At 41.6% G+C, this 16,287-nt stretch overlaps 1 protein-coding gene across 15 annotated transcripts in view; it reads right to left on the bottom strand.

The window, feature by feature from the left end:
* Positions 1 to 16,287, bottom strand: part of Osbpl6 (oxysterol binding protein-like 6) — a 194,144-nt gene that overhangs the window by 93,283 nt on the left and 84,574 nt on the right. For 14 of the 15 annotated variants that reach the window (XM_011239862.3, XM_011239864.3, XM_011239866.3 and 11 more), the window contains one exon: positions 7,943 to 8,108. The gene's annotated coding sequence lies outside the window, so the exon portion shown is untranslated. Of the gene's footprint in view, positions 1 to 7,942; positions 8,109 to 8,249; positions 8,360 to 16,287 lie in introns of those variants that run through there. The other variant, NM_001290735.1, reaches the window with a different exon arrangement.

Genomic DNA, 16,287 nt, shown 5'->3' with positions numbered 1-16,287 from the left:
ACACTGAGTCTATAGGTTTCCTTGGACAATGTAGAAGGGGAAGGGAATTTCCTTTAAGTTAAAATTCTGTAAGCACAACAAGACAACAGCAACAGAATTTGGAGGCTGGAAGTATATTTGATTTATTTGATCAATTAAAAAATTGGAGCACATATTCTAAAGTGGTAAGAATATAATTCAGTCATGAGGATATCCTGTCACAAAGACAGTGAGTGAAGGAGCTCGGGGATAATTTGAAATGTCACTTGACGCTGAATTGGGATGAAAAGGGGTATTTTCTCTCAAACCCCAAAGCTTGGGAAACACCATGGATGCCTACCACTACGTGTCTGTAGATGATGGCACAGGACGGATGTGATACCTGAGCGCACCCCTGTCATGCGAGTTCCTAAGCCTATCCGGGCTTATAAATAAGAAACTCTCAGGACGGGACGCAACCATGTGACAGTGAGCAATTCAATTATGGAGCAGATTATGATTCTAAGTTTTCTTGCCAATTTCAGATTTCTCTATCTCCTCCAACATAGTATTTAAAAACAGAACACAACACAAACACAGAAACCATTGTGCTCAGAAAATACATGAACTGAGCAAAAGAGAGAAGGCTCAGTGCGTAAAAGCACCCGTGCCCAAGCCTGAGGATCTGAGCGTGAGCCCCTGACATCCACGTGGAAGGAGAGGACTGACTCTTACCAATGTGTCTTAGGACTTCACATTCTCTCTCTCTCTCTCTCTCTCTCTCTCTCTCTCTCTCTCCCTCTCTCTCTCCCTCTCTCTCCCTCCCTCTCCCCCCCTCTCTCTCATACACACACACACACACACACACACACACACACACACACACACACACACACAAATAACGGAAAACAACCCTATTTTTCTAATCAGCATCGAGCTGGTTTTTTTCCTTTAAAAAGTCTGCCAATCATGCATTACTTGAGTAGAACATAAACAGTGCCCCCTTGCTTTACTTCTGTCTATGAAATAATATCTGAAAATATACCTGTTCAAAGATGCTTATTTCAAAAACCTGTTTGTCTCTTGATTAGTTTAAAAATGTGTGATAATAAAGTAAGAATATTCATGGAATAAGCCACTACATTTATTCTCAGTATAGATACCCAGAGAAGACAGGAGGAAAGAAAATCAAGCAAAATACAAACTAAATCAGGAAATCATGGCCATGATATCAAGATGAATACTGGTAATTCTTTTTTTTTTCCCTGAAGACTTCATTAATATTTGCTGCTGACTGAAGAGCTGCTCCGGAGGTCATGAGAGCAGGAGAGCCTTTCCTGCCCCTCAAAGGCTGCAGTACTCAGGACCTTGCCTGGGCTGCATAGCAGAGCTCGCCCTGGTGGAATGGGGGTCTTTATACTTTATGTCTAGTGGTACAATAAGTTCTTATAGCTATAAGAACTACAGTCATGGGAAAGATTTAGAAATTTACTGGTTAAATTATGTGAATAAAATAAAGTGAAATTGAAAAAAAAGGAAGTGTTTTAGATTGCTTAAAAAAAAAGGCTCTTGCTGAGCATGGTGGCGCACACCTTTAATCCCAGCACTCAGGATGCAGAGATCTCTGAGTTCCAGTTCATCCTGGTCTATATAGAGTTTCAGGACAGCCAGAAAGAGAAACTCTGTCTCAAAAAAACAAAACAAAACAAACATCTCTGCAAAAGGGGGTAAAATCCCCAACTTGCTGATAAAATTCAATTCCCAGCACCCAGATATCTGCAGACACTGCATACATGTAGTGGCCATAAATACATACACATGTACACACACATACACATACATATATGCATGCATGCATGCATACATACATACATAAAATTTTGGCATAGATATACATAAAGTAACAGTAAATAGATCTTATTTTTTAAAAGGAAAGAGACGAGACTCTGTCTAGTCTAAACATAAGCAACAGGACCCAAATCTAGTAATCAATAATAATAAATAATGATAATAAATGTTCCCAACATCCACCACCATTCTCCCCTCCCCCTTCGGTGTGCATGTGGCTTCTTCATTTATGTAAACCTGAGGTATACTATACTTGATTTGATGCAAAAATTTGGCATTTCTTCACTTGAATTTTTCTTTTTCAAGTGTTTTATTTTGAAGCAACTTTGGATTTGCAGGGACATCTTAAGAACATTCTAGAACATTCCATGTACCCGACTTCAAGGACACTCTCCAGCTTTCACCAGTTCTTCAGAAATTGAAATAAACTCAAATGCCAAACCTGCAGTTATTGTTGAAGTAAACTCTGCCATACTTCCCAATTTCAAAACTATGAATATTTAGTCAGTAAACTGTCATTTAGTTCTCAATTCCACATTAACTCTGAATGGGCACAGCTTTTCACTTCCCCCACAGCACCTGCCTCAGTAGTTACATCACTGGGGTTGGGGGCAGCTTACTATCTACTCTTGGACCCTTCATCTTGGACCCTGTCTTCAAGATGCCTTTGTCACAACTGCAGGATTCACAACAGTGCTTGGTTGACATTGAACAAATACTCAGTAATCTTGGGTAAAAATAAAAGAATTAATGAATGCTTATGTAGATGAGTAAATTGCCTGTGTGTGTGTGTGTGTGTGTGTGTGTACTAGGGGAGATGTAAGAGGCATAATAAAAAGTACAGCCATTGAGATGCAGTTCTGAAAGTCTGACCTTCTGTTACCAGTCATGCACAGCGGAACTGCAGGAAGCCTGTGTGTTAGTCACTGCAGCGTCACTCACAGGAACACCACTTAAAATTGCTGCTTTGAAAGCCAGCTCTTTCAAAGTCAATCTGTGCTCTTGTGTTGGTTCACTCAAACAGTATTTCCTGGCCTTATTCATTTGATACACCAAGTCGATGAGATAAAGTTTAAATAATGCTCCAAATTAAAATAATTAAAACATGAATCATTCTCTGTAAAAATGTATTTGGAAAAAAATCCACAAATAGCGGACACTGTTGTGATTCAGAACAAGGCAGTTTGAGGAGGCCGATTAAACAGTGACAAGGCCGTGGGCGAATGAGGCATCCGACCCCTCCTCACTCCCACTGCCGGCCTCCGAGACCAAAGTTCAAGGAATTAACTGCCAGGTTGGAGGAAGAATGAAAAGAGCAGGAAACAGGGTGACCTTTCCTGTGTTTTCTATGAATCCTTATATCTTTCCACTGTCAAACGTTATAAAGTGTGTCAAGAAATCAAAACCCTTCATCATGTGACTGATTCAAAGAAGCGATAATCATTCCAGAAAAAACAACATAAATTATGGATTTATCAAATAAAAAAGAAACAAGGGGATGAGCGTGGGACAAGTTCGGAGTTCTCCGCTACACTTGGAGAATGACTCCTTCTTCGGTCTGGAGCTGCCCCAGGAGGGAGAGTGGACACTAACAAATTAATTCAATATGGCACAAACTGACCCCAAGAGTCCAAGGTGACCACTGTCCCTCCCGGAACATCCTCAGGTTGTGATGCAGAGGGTTTAAATACCTCAAATTCTCTGTCAAACTAAAGATTTAATAGGATAATTTTCTCAGTGCCAAGAAACACGTTAAATATTAACAACAAAAGGAGGTTGAAGGAAAACTTCCTCTCCTGACTCCATATATAAGTTTGAAAGCACTCATAATGCTAATAAATGCTTAAAATACCTAACCTTACAGTTAGCTTCTTTCTCTACAAAAAAGTTCAGCAATAATTAGTCATTTAAGGCTAAGATTATTAATTTGTAACTATTTTATATAACCAAAAGATAAGCGGAATAATTTCATATTATTTTGAACCAAAGATTATTTAATGGAAACAAATATATAATTAAAATTTATCAAAACTCCATAATGCTTACTCAAGAAAATCCATATGAATTCTTAATTTTAATGTATACATTTGCTATTAGGCAAAGCAATGAATCAGAAAAATTTGACAGAATGGGTCAGAGATTGGACATGTCCAACTCACACAAGAACAGCACAGGAAAGGGAGGGAGGTGGGGGGGAGAAAGAGGAGGAAGGAGGAGGGGGAGGGAGGAAAGGGGAGAGGGAGGGAGGGAGAAGGGGGAAGAGGGAGGAAAGGGGAAAGGGAGAGAGGGGAGAGGGAGGGAGATAGATGTGTGGTGTGTGTAGTTGTGTGTGTGTGTGTGTGTGTGTATGAGAGAGAGAGAGAGAGTGTTTTATCATGACAGTTTTACAGAGACAGGTTGCAGAGAGAACAAACTAAACACAGGTAAAAACAGAATGAACCAGAGAATGAAAAAGCCAGAAGATTAGGACATATTGCCAAAGTTAGTTTGAGGCTAAGCAGAGAAATTCAGTCAGAAGCTGAGAGATGACATATTGAATCAGTCAGCTTAGAAGATTAGATTGTATGGAGACTGGGAACTTCCAGGCCTAGGCCTAGGAATAGTTTAGAACAGAGAAAGAAAGTCTGAGCTCAGTCCAAGTATCAGCAGAGCTTGGGTACAGCTCTCACCTGATCCCTGTATCTGAGGGAAAAAAAATAGCAACAATTACATCTGTCAAATAAAAGTTACTTTTACAACTGGGTTCTACAAAAAGGGCTGCAAACATTGGTGACTCTCAATGCTCTGCTAATGTTTTTAAAATCCACTTTGTAATGACAGAACCAAGGTTCCTAGAAACAGTGAGTGCACACACTCCAGAGGAGTTGAGGCAGCCTGTTACAACAACAACAATAACAACAACAAACAGAGCCAAAGAACCTAACATATCAAGTGTGCTTCCAGGATGCTCTGGACTAGTTCTGGGCTGGGACTGGTTTGTGATGAGTCACTTGTGCGTAAAAGAATTCACCCTGTTACTTGGTGTAAGAGGCTCTCTTTTGTATCTATACACATGGGAGTCAATCTGAAGGGCTCCAGGGAACAAAGCAAGTTTTATTTGAGCATCATGAAGAACAGCAAAAACTACAACAGATCATTCATATATATATATATATATATATATATATATATATATATATATATGTATGTATGTATGTATGTATGTATGTATATACATACATACATACATACATACCTCCCAGGGGGCATGACCTGAGGCAAACACCACACCACGGCAGAAGCAGAGCTCCTGTCTCTGAAGCCAGCCAAGATCTGACTTCTAAGATCACAGAGTAAAGAGTGATACCAACAGCTGAGCCCGATACCTGGAATGTCCTATTGCCCAAGCAGTTCAGTTTCTCAACAGGGGAAGGGCATGAAAAAAAGGGAGGGAGGGGATATCCTAGATAGAAGTCATGAGACCAATTAACCAAACAAAATATGAGCTTTGTTTTGTTTATCTGCTAAAGAATGAACCTTTTGAGACAGGATTCTCACTGAACCAGAGCCTCTCCAGAGCTAGGATCCACATATGAAGAGCCAGGTTCTACATGTGTGCTGGGTATCTGAACCAGGGTCCCTCTACTTACGCAACACGTAGTTTACCAACTGAACCATGCCCCCAGGCCTGAGCCTCACCTTACGAAGAGTCTGTCCCTTGTCTAGTTAAGTCACTGCTTAGCCAACATGCAGAAACAAACCCCCAATACTTGGTTTCCAGGAATCTAACTTTGATAGTCAGAGGACTCACTGGCATTTTACCTGCGCATGTGGTCAAGTTCTAGCAGACATACTGACTTCGGAAATAAGCTATCACCCTGACCCTAAGCTATATTTGAAAATATAGTCATATTTTTTCCCTTATTTGTATCAATGTTTGAAAATGGACAGCTTAGGTTTAAAATCGGTCTATAAAACAGAGCCAAACGAGTCATGGGGGAACTTCTGAAAATTGTTCCAATAAAATATTTTCTTCTTTCCTTTTTTTTTTTCTGTAAAGAAAACATCGCTTTGTGAGCAGGTCAGCCTTCCACATTGGATTTTGGCTAATGTGGACAGGGAAGCGATACACCCATAATGACTCACATGATGAAATGGTTCCATGACAAAGACACACAGTTGAGTCCAATTTCAAATTAACAGCAGTATTACTGAATGAATTTCAATTTACAATAGGATATTGGTCAAGTTGGGTGTGGGGAGTCCAGACTAAATCCATCACACCAAGCCTACTGATGGCAATATCTCTCAATGTCACAATGTTGCAAAGGTAAAGAGCACAGCAAACTGCTCACTGGATCACCCGTGGGACAGATGTGCCAGCTAGAAAATGGACTCTCAATCCCTACAGAAGTCATTCAAAAAGAGTCAGATCAATGATTTGATTTTATATCCTGCTAGCGTGACAATTAAGTCAAATAATGGAACTCTTATGTCATAAAATACGCAACTTTAAGATGACAACAATGAGCCAGCAGCCGGGAGGCAGAGGCAGGTGGATCTCTGAATTCCAGTACAGCCTGGTTTACAGAGTGAATTCCGGGACAGCCAGGGCTACACAGAGAAACCCTGTCTCAAAAAAAAACAAAACAAAAACAAAAACAAAAAACAAAAAACAAAAAAACAAAAACAAAAAACCAAAACCAAAACCAAACAAAGAGAAACAAAAAGATGCCAACACAGTGTCTAAATAAAACAACTCAGGCTGCATCCCTGTGCTAATCAGCTCTCTCAAGATCAATAGACTATCCTACCTTGGAAAAGGCTTTCTTTTTTCCAGGCAAATTTAGTAAATCCCAAAGGAGATTCTTCTCAAAGTTCATGTTTTATATAAAATAATAAACATTAAAATAATGGCAGGGAATAAAGACAATCTGTGTTGAAGTTCACAGAAGTGAATTCACACGAGGAAAGGGGGGAAAATGCAGTGCTCTTAAATGGCATGGCTTTCAAGTAGGTGCCTGGCAGGTACCATCGATCTGTAGAACTAGTTGATTAAATATTGATGGAACGCTAAAGACTATCCGATAGTAATCATTAGGGTCGTAACAAGATCACATTGTACATTTTCTAACAGAGGATTTCTGACTTTTTATGTGAAATGTTTATATGTAGTAAACTGATTTCTAATTTTTTTTTAATACATGAAAACATGGTCTAAAAATTGCCCTGTATCCTACTAGTTTGCAAACCATCATTTGAATGAATGTATCTATGAGCAGAAAGCTTCTTGCATTATATGATTACACTAAATTATTCCCGAGCTCCCAAGAAGGACTGATCCATGTAGAAATAGAAGAGTGGTATTAGAATCCATGAGGAACATTCCCTAGATTATGTATGTCTACATAATTCTCACTGATATCACTACTGCTGCCTGCACCCAGAACAAGCAAGTGTGAGTGGAGGGTATGCAGCGAGCAAACCTCCCCCAAGAGTAAGCACTAGCACACGGAAAGGCAGAGTGCAGTGGGGAGCAACGGTGCTGCGGGAGGGTGGGGGTCGGGGGTGGTGTCTAAACGCTGAAGGTGGAACTCACGAGGCCTAACGTGTCAAATGGAATGTATGAATTAGCACTACAAATGCTGCAAGCACAAATGCCACAAACCAACAAGCAGACCATAAAACCGTGCTCATCATTTTAGTCTCATAGGCAAAACCAGAACCAAGTCTGTTTACAAAACAAAAACAAAACAGAAAAAAAATTTTCTGATGATACAGTGCTGTCTGCGTGCAGTCAAATACGGAAACCAAAGGTAACACTGCAGCCATGTTTATGCTGAGGTCTGCAAGCTGACACTCAAGAAGTGAAGGGTACTGTCTAGCTTCCACATAAGAGACTGTAGATAGAAATATACAAGTTAACCGATACTTTTGAATGTTCACGTCCTTTCCTTTAAAAGAAAGTCAGATGGAACTTTCCCCCGAGATGACTAAACATAACAGGGATTGTGATGTGCTATTTTAAGATCGGATATACAAGAGGGTATAAAGAAGCGCCTTGCCATGACTTGGTGACAGGTCATTATTGTTGGTGTTATTCAGACTGCCTGACCCACCCTGCACTTTTCTGGAGGTGAGTGTTCTTCACGCTCACCTTCGGCTTGTGTCAAAGTCTTCTAGCTTGGCTGCACCATTACAACTGCTTCTCAGTGGACTGGCTTTGGATGCCTTTAGCTCGTCTTGCTCCTCTGCGGTCTGCCAGCCCTGTTGGCACTGCTGGTGCCTTAACTGTCTTCTTTTGTTGGTTTCCCAGCAAGAACCTGGAAAAGAGGGACAACAATCACACAGGGCATTGCCACAGAATGTCCATGACATGCTCCGGAAGGTGCCGTCCAACAGCTCTCTGGATGAGGAGGTTTGGACCGGCCATTTCGGCTTGTCTCGCCTCGGCTCTGTCTTACCTAGCGGAAAGACATGACCACTGCCCTCTTCAGTGCTCACAGTGCTGATTCACACCTGTACTCTGCCCAGAGTCTTGAGAGAGAACCCTTCAGGTGACACAGCGAGTGCTCTCAGTGAGGACAAAGTCCATTAGTCCATTGTCTAGAAGCAAGCTCAGCTTCCCGATGAAAGGTGGATAAACATCAGGTGGTACTTTACAGATAACAGGCGTGAAGCGAGAGCATCACGACAGCTCATGAATCTCCTGAGAAGACCCAGGTATCGTCTCCAATTTGCCTTTCAAGAGTAGACCCACTGCTGACCGTACAGTCGCAGAATACAGTTTTCAACTTGGTGTGATCTCTCAGGAAGCCAAAATACACAGACTGAGAAAACAAATGTTTACTTTAAGGATAAAGGAAATAGCCAGTCCCAAAACAGATGCCTCACCCTGAAACAAGAAGGCAGCCCTTTTCCTCAAGCCACAGACCCCCCTTTGGCAAGCTCTACACAGTACTAAAAGTATTCATCAAGCTAGACGCTGTGGTCCACACCAATACTCCCAGTTCCTGGGAGGCTGAGACAGGAGGATTTGGATTTTGAGGTCAGCCTGGGTTCCAGAGGAAAACCTTGTCTTGGGGGAAAGTAAAGTAAGTGAATATAAACAAAATCTATATTTTTTGGTTTAATTATTCGAAAGTGTGTCCCTATCTACTCTCTTTTTTTTTTTTAGTAGACCATGGCCTACTGAAACTACAAACGAGGCCTGTCCACCCTCAATGCTATGGATGGAGTGGTTATCCTTTTTTTAAGGGGGAGGGTTAAGATAGGGTCTTATTCTGTAGTCCACATTGAGCTGGAACTTCTGGAGATCCTCCTGCCTCCGCTTCCTAAGTGTTGGCCTTACAGGAAGCCACCATGTCCCATTTGATCACTTTGTGGGTCTCTTTCTGCCCCCAAAGCATTTCTTCCAAATTCCTCTCCATCTCTTGAACCAAAAATAAATCTATTCCATGTGTTGTATTTTGTAGATCTGAGCAAACTTAACAGTAGCTAATGCTGACAGCATAGATGAAGTGTGGTTAATACCCACTAAGATTTTTTTCTGTGCTTGGCATGGCATCTTTTTATTTTTGGCACATAGGATTCCATTCATGCCCTTTAATCTCACATAATTAATTGTAGGCAGATGGTGAAATCTAAATTTTCAGAATAGAAACTCTACTAGCCACCTTCTCCTTGTTTTTGCCAGTGATGGATTCTGTCAAACTTCTGGTCCAAGCTGAAGGAGGGAACATATAGAGTCCTGGGCTATGAGGAAGCCCCGTTTACTCTCCCCTACCCCATCTCCTTCCCTAGACATTCTTTCCCATCCCCTATGCCTTGCTAAAACATTAGATGACATTCCTAAAGCTATCCACCAAGGTCTATTCTCTTATTTGGCCATTTCTTCCTCTTGAGGCTGATTACCAAGGTCCAGCTATCAAAGTATTGTAGTCCAGCAATCAAAAGCCCCCTCTGGCTCACTTAATGAACATATCTAATTAAAATTAAACACCTCATCCTAACACAGGGGTCCCCTTTTACCTTTATAAACCTCCATCTTCCTATGGACTATGCCTGTCTCCTTTCTATCACTCTCAAAGTAGAAAGATCAAGAACAGAGGATCATATGATACAGCCAAGGTTTCCAACTCTTCCCTCCATCCCACCACTAGAATTCAGCAGAGAAGACAGTGATGCAGAGTGAGTCTTGGGGCCCCCAGCTAACATTCCTTCTTCCCCACATCCTCTATGTATTCTCACAGCCTGTGCCAAACAGACCTAGGCCCAAGGAACATGTTCCCACTTCTCCATTTCCTTCTCCTATCCTCTTGGCCAGTGCCCTTCAGAATCTCCCTCTAAAGCTCGGTCCCTGGCTAAGTCATCAATCTTCTCAACTCCCCTTCCCTGGGGCTTGTGTTCTATTCTCCTGTGAGGTCACCCTGGTCTCAGAGTGACTTCTGTTCCTATCTAATCCCCACCACTGAAAGTGTACTCTCAGAAGCAGGGAGCGGGTCTCAAACACCCCATCCTGAACACATACACAGCATGGGCCTGAGTTCAAAATGGAAAATTACCAGGTTTTAATTTGTGTGTGCTTTATTCAGGCATGAAATCTATTATTGTCCATTGTGATAAGAGCAGACTTTTGTACTGTTGTGCAATGCCAAGATCGAGGCTTTTTGGCTTGTTTTGAGATTGTTATTAGTGTTCGTGTAGACATCTGCTGTGACCTTCCGGGGGACTGAGCACTCTGGGTTAAAATTATTACACACTTCAGACATAAACAAACATCTCTGAGAGCCACAAATTAATGGATATTATGGCTGTACATATTAATTGATGAGGACAGCCAGAGCTATATAATAATATCTGCATTCTAAATTCCCCGGTGAATAATATCTTGTTTTGTTTTGTTGTTTAAAAAATTGTTCACCAAATGGCAAGTCACCTTTATTTTAATTAAGAACCTGCCCAGAGTTTCACTTTGCATAGAAACTGCACACGGGGCAGAAGTCCAAAGGTGAGAAGTCTACAGAGTTTGAGTCTGGTTGCTCCTTGTGAGAGTACCTGTGGAAGGTTAATTCTTAAAGCACAGGTAAGAACTATGCCCAAGGCAGAGATAGGAATGGTTCTTTTAACGAGCAGAACCCAATTGATGCTTTAACAAGAGCAGCCTATTTGCTTTTTATCTACCGACACTGACAGAAGGAATCATTTTCTAATTTAATAACAACTTCTGCAGTACAAAAGGTCTCCCAACACCCCCCTCCTGAGACAGTCATTAACTGCAAGTTTTAAAGGTTGAAAAGTTGATTTGAACAAAATCTCCCACACCAACCAGTACTCAAGGAGGAGCCTCTGGAAGGTCTCGTTGAGGAGTTTGGTGACTTGGCAATGATTCTGAGCGGCTCACTCAGGAAGCCAGGGATCAGCGTCGTCCCCTCAGCCCTGTGACTAATCCTCCCACGGCCTGCATTTTGCACACCAGACATTGTGTTCTTGTCCAGTACATTCTCCACTCTCCTAATTTCTCATTCAAGCCAATCCGGGATGGAGATGAATTCCATCAAAGACTAGACGGTACCATACTACGCAAACTTACATAACACAAGGAGGCTAGAAAAAGTAGGATCTGCCGCTCTGTGAAATAACAAAGGCAAGTTTCATAAAAACGGTTAAAGCAATAAAGGTAGACCATCACAATAGTCAGGAAAGGGCTTTACATAGGAATCTACAGGCGAGTTCATTTCACAACAAAATGAGGACACTGGAGACTCTGACTGCTTTCTCTAAATGTGCAGTCATGGGTTTTAGCTCACTGTTTTACTTCCATAAGGACGCATGGGTCTCAATTTAAACATCCTGTCTTGCTTCCCACTACACACTCTACAAGACCTTACTTGACTATGTTGCGTTGTTTGTCGTCACTGCCGACAAAGCCAGTGATAAGATCAACTTGTTGCTTTTTCCATCATGGCAGTGTCTTGATAAGAAACTTAAATTCCTTCTCCTCCTACCAAGGGTTTCCACACTAGTACAACAATCCAGTAACCTTAATGGAAATAAATTGTGTCCAGGGAGGGGGTGGGCCATGTAACTTCCCAGAGATGAAAAACACAAATTCCTGTAACTTTTATCTATCAAGTAGGCTTTGCATAAATGTAGCTAGTGAAATTAATGCAACCATGTATCACAGAAGTTAAAATCAGCCAGCTGAAGGAACATGTCAGAGTTTTTCTATCTGCCAATAAATACTATTAACTGACCCACTCAGTAGTAAGCCGTGTGTGTGTGTGTGTGTGTGTGTGTGTGTGTGTGTTTATATACAAAACCACAGAATGAAAAGGAGTTAGAAATTTAAAAAAAGCCAGTAGAAAAAGAACTTAGCTTCAGATCACAGGACAAGGCAGGTGGGTAATCTTTTTAAGCTACAAAGCAGAAAATGTGTTGTGATATTCATGGCATGGAAATGTGAATTCTAGCTTAGATTTTTATGCAGGGCTGAGCAAGAAGACAGAAAAAGTTACAAAAAAAAAAAAAAAAGGTATTCAAAGATTGGTACACTTTGGCAGGAACGGACAGGCCGGGATGAATGCACGACACTTCAAACAGCATGCCGATCGTGAACAGCACACAAAAGTTAAGAGCCCATAAGTGAAGCTGGTAAATCCAGGACTTGCTGCTTCTCTGAAGGAGAATGGGGAGGGACGCCACAGGAAGCTTCAGACCACACAGGTTTTAAGTATCCATGAAAGATGCATTTTACTGTGCAAGCTGAAAGGTAAGGAGTGAAACTCAGAGCAGGGGGTCCCATGACCATGCTTCAGAAAGGCAGACCCAGCAGCTCGCGTGGATGAAGATGTAGCAGATGGTCTCAGAAGGCTGCAGTAGCAAACCAGATGGGGAATGGAAGCTTCTGGGTGTGGAAGAGAGGAACAGGAGAACTTAATAGTGACGGGGGAGACCCAGTCTGTATCCTCACTGATGTTTGCTTCCCTCTCTCCACCCCTCCCTCCCCACGGCTTCATTTCTGTGGTGCTAGGATACAAACTAGCTCATTGAATCTGCAGATGTGGAACTCAAGAATTTGATGGCTCACTACATAAGCCATCCTAGCACACACACTTCACTCAACATAAAAGCACCTCTCCACAGTCTTCTCTATGTCTACAATCTAGCCAATTTTTCCAGCTTTTTTTTTGTTTGCATTTAACTTTATTCAAAATTATGTTTCTCTATTAGAGGGAAAGGCCTTCATTTTTGCCAGATCCTAAAGACCAAGTAGAGAAATAATCTTGCCCTATTAAATATCAACTGATTTTCTTTTCCCTCGATTTTGTTAATCTCGTCACAAATTCAGATCAGAATCCTGGCTATAGATTACTTAAAGGAGTCTAAAGTGTTATTATTTCCTCACTAACTTCGATCTTACATCTCAAGCTAAACATTACAGAAAGTGCTCAGCTGTTTAGTTGAATTAAATCATATAAAATCACTGATAATCTCATTAGCTATAAAGCACAGTAAACATGCTAAGGACATACTCTGGTCTTGTGGATGTTGTATGCTCTAGAGCTAGTCAGCAGATTTTCTCTGTAAACAACCTTCAGATCCGTGAGTATTTTAAGTCTCGCAAGCCATACTTGATCCAGCTACTCAACCCTGTACCTCTGAGGATGCAGACAAACGGAGGCTGCAAAGGATGCAGACAAACGGAGGCTGCAAAGGATGCAGACAAACAAAGGCTGCAAAGGATGCAGACAAATGGAGGCTGCAAAGGATGCAGACAAACGGAGGCTGCAAAGACACAAACGTGGCTAGGTTCCAGTAACACTATAGCAAAAGCTATAGAACAGGCTGAGTGTTGTGGCAGATACCTGTAATCTCAGCTCTCAGAAAGCTAAGGCAGGACAATCACAAGTTCAGGGCTAGCCCAAGCCCATGTCTCAAAACAAACAAACAAACAAACAAATGAGCAAACACCCTGTGAAAGAATTGTGGTTTAATTCTTCTAACATTCACTCTGTTTGTCAACCTGGAATGGTGTTTATTTGTTTGTTTTTTTTCTTTATTCCATAATGTGCACAGTTTTGATGAAGAGAGAAAACAAATCTTCCAAAGAAAATGTTCATGGCTAGTGATGGATAAAGGGGCAAACAAGGGGTGGAGAGATGGTTCAGTGGTTAGGAGCATTCACTGCTCTTCCAGAGGACCCAGGTTAAATTCCCAGCCCCCATGTGGTGACTCATAACCATCAGTAACTCTAGTTCCAAGGGATCTGGTGTCCTTTCTGGTCTCCTTAGGCACCTTGCATGCACATGGGGGTACATCCAAACAGGCAAAACATTCAAATATACATAAAATAAAATAAAATTTTGAACCAAGGGACAAACATGATTTGACAGATTCAAGGAGACAGGGAAGTCTGGAGTAACTTTAAAAGAGGATAGATGAACAAGAAAGGTGATGCTAAATAGATTTCTGTTGACTATACAGTTTAACAGTGTGAAATTTCTCGGATTCAAAGCTTCACACTACACAGAGTAGAGTCAAAAAGATTTAGGCACATGCTGTACTAATGAAGCCTAGAGACATGTTTACTAGTGTGTGGATTTCAATGAAACAGGACTGAAACATCCTAGTGCCGACCATCATTAGTTCAAATCCTAGTTCTGCCAAATACCAGTAACATGACTGTAAGTAATTTACAGGGCTTCTCAGTACCTCACAATCTCTAAAGGAGAGGCAAGGTGCCCACGACCTGTTAGGATTGTCTGAGAATGGAATTGATTCGTATGTGTAACATTTAAAACTCAGTAAGTGCCCGCTGTTCTTATAACTTACTAAAAGCAGAAACTACAGGTTGCAGGGGATCTTTGCAGATCAAAATAAAGTGACTTTGCCCACATACGTCTTAAGCTTTAGTCAACAGAATCATTTAGGTACAGTCCTAGCAACAAGGCCCTCTCCACTAAAATCTTTACCCACTGAAAGTATTTCCACCTTGTCTGATTAGATTTCTCTAACCTTCCACAGCTAAAAATATCAACTGGAGAATTATCCCGATGCACACCATGGGTTCCGTAACACAACTCCTTTAAATGGGAAAGGCCTGCTCTTTCTCAGACAGAAAAATCAATAGCTTTCCCTCTGCCCACAACCAGACCAATCGAAAAGGAGGGGGGTAAACAGGAAACTGAGAAGAGAGACAAAGGCCCGTAATGACGCAGCCTACAAATAAATCCTCATCTGTTTGCCAGAGGGTGAATCGGGCATCAGCACACACACCTGACCAAAGAGGGGAGTGGGGTGGCTGTCAATTCTAAAATCATCCAAGCAAAGAGCAATCAAGATACGTTATATTGTGTGGAATGGCTGACTTCTGACTGAACTATCCGAACAAGCCAGATGGAGCAGCTGCTGTCAGAATGTTTAGTCTAAAAGACCATTGTGACCCATACCTCAGCTACTTTTGTGATATGAACAGTATTTTGTTCCCTGAGGAACTATCAAAAGGAACATTGTGCTCTCATTAAAGTATTATGCTCTGACCATAAATTAAGATATCAGGGTTAAAACTGCACCTAGGAAAAGGACAAAAGGCTCTGTTTCTCAGCCTCCTACAAAAGAGTCCTCCATCACATGCCCCCAAACCCAGCTCATTCCAGCTTTATCTGATACACATCACAGGAGCTCCAACCACAGCAAGCTTCTTACAAACGCCCCGATCATAGCTGCCCTCTGCCCACTCAAAGTCTTCCCCTCACACCTCCAAAGTGTGCGTCCTATCTTAACCTTCACTTCACATGAAATCATTCCCCATGGCCCAACAGAAACCATTTTTTCCAGATTCCTGATTTTTATAATCCCTGCTCAATCCCCTTGGACGTGTAGTGCATCTTGATCAAGATTGGCATACACAGCTTCTTCTTTAGAAAAGTGTCCACATCTGCTCTGTAAGTCTGTCTGCATCATGGGCACTCAGACTTCTCATTGGATATGCAAGAAAGGTTCCAAACTGTGCCAAGTCCATTGTGACCAATCATTGACATGAAATGCACAATCACATGCCGACAGAGCTTTGCTGAAGGAAGGTTTCGTTCAAAAGCATATGTGCGAGGTGGCTGTACGGCTGAGTGGTTAGGTGCACTGGTTGCTCTTCCAGACAACCCAGTCTGATTCCCAGCATCCACACAGTGGCGTACAACCATCTATAACTCCAGTTCCAGGGGATCTGATGTCCTCTTCAGGTCTCCAGGCACTGCATTCACATGGTATGGAGACATATATGTGCAGGCAAAACAGCCATACACACACACAACAAAAAAAAACCATTCAAATAAATCCTCATTTTACAAATTTTGCCTTTTCATGAAACAAGGAAAGGTTTACATTAGTGACAGAGCAAAAAAGCCACTGTTTGTATTCATCAGTCATTCGCCAACAACTAAGTGATCTATTAAAAAGCTTCTTTCTCATTAACGTAACAGATACACCCCCAAGTTAGATAAA

This window comes from Mus musculus, chromosome 2, assembly GCF_000001635.26.
Source record: "Mus musculus strain C57BL/6J chromosome 2, GRCm38.p6 C57BL/6J".
Taxonomy (NCBI): domain Eukaryota; kingdom Metazoa; phylum Chordata; class Mammalia; order Rodentia; family Muridae; genus Mus; species Mus musculus.
Note: the sequence above shows the minus strand (reverse complement) of the source record. Positions and strands in the feature narration are given on the sequence as shown.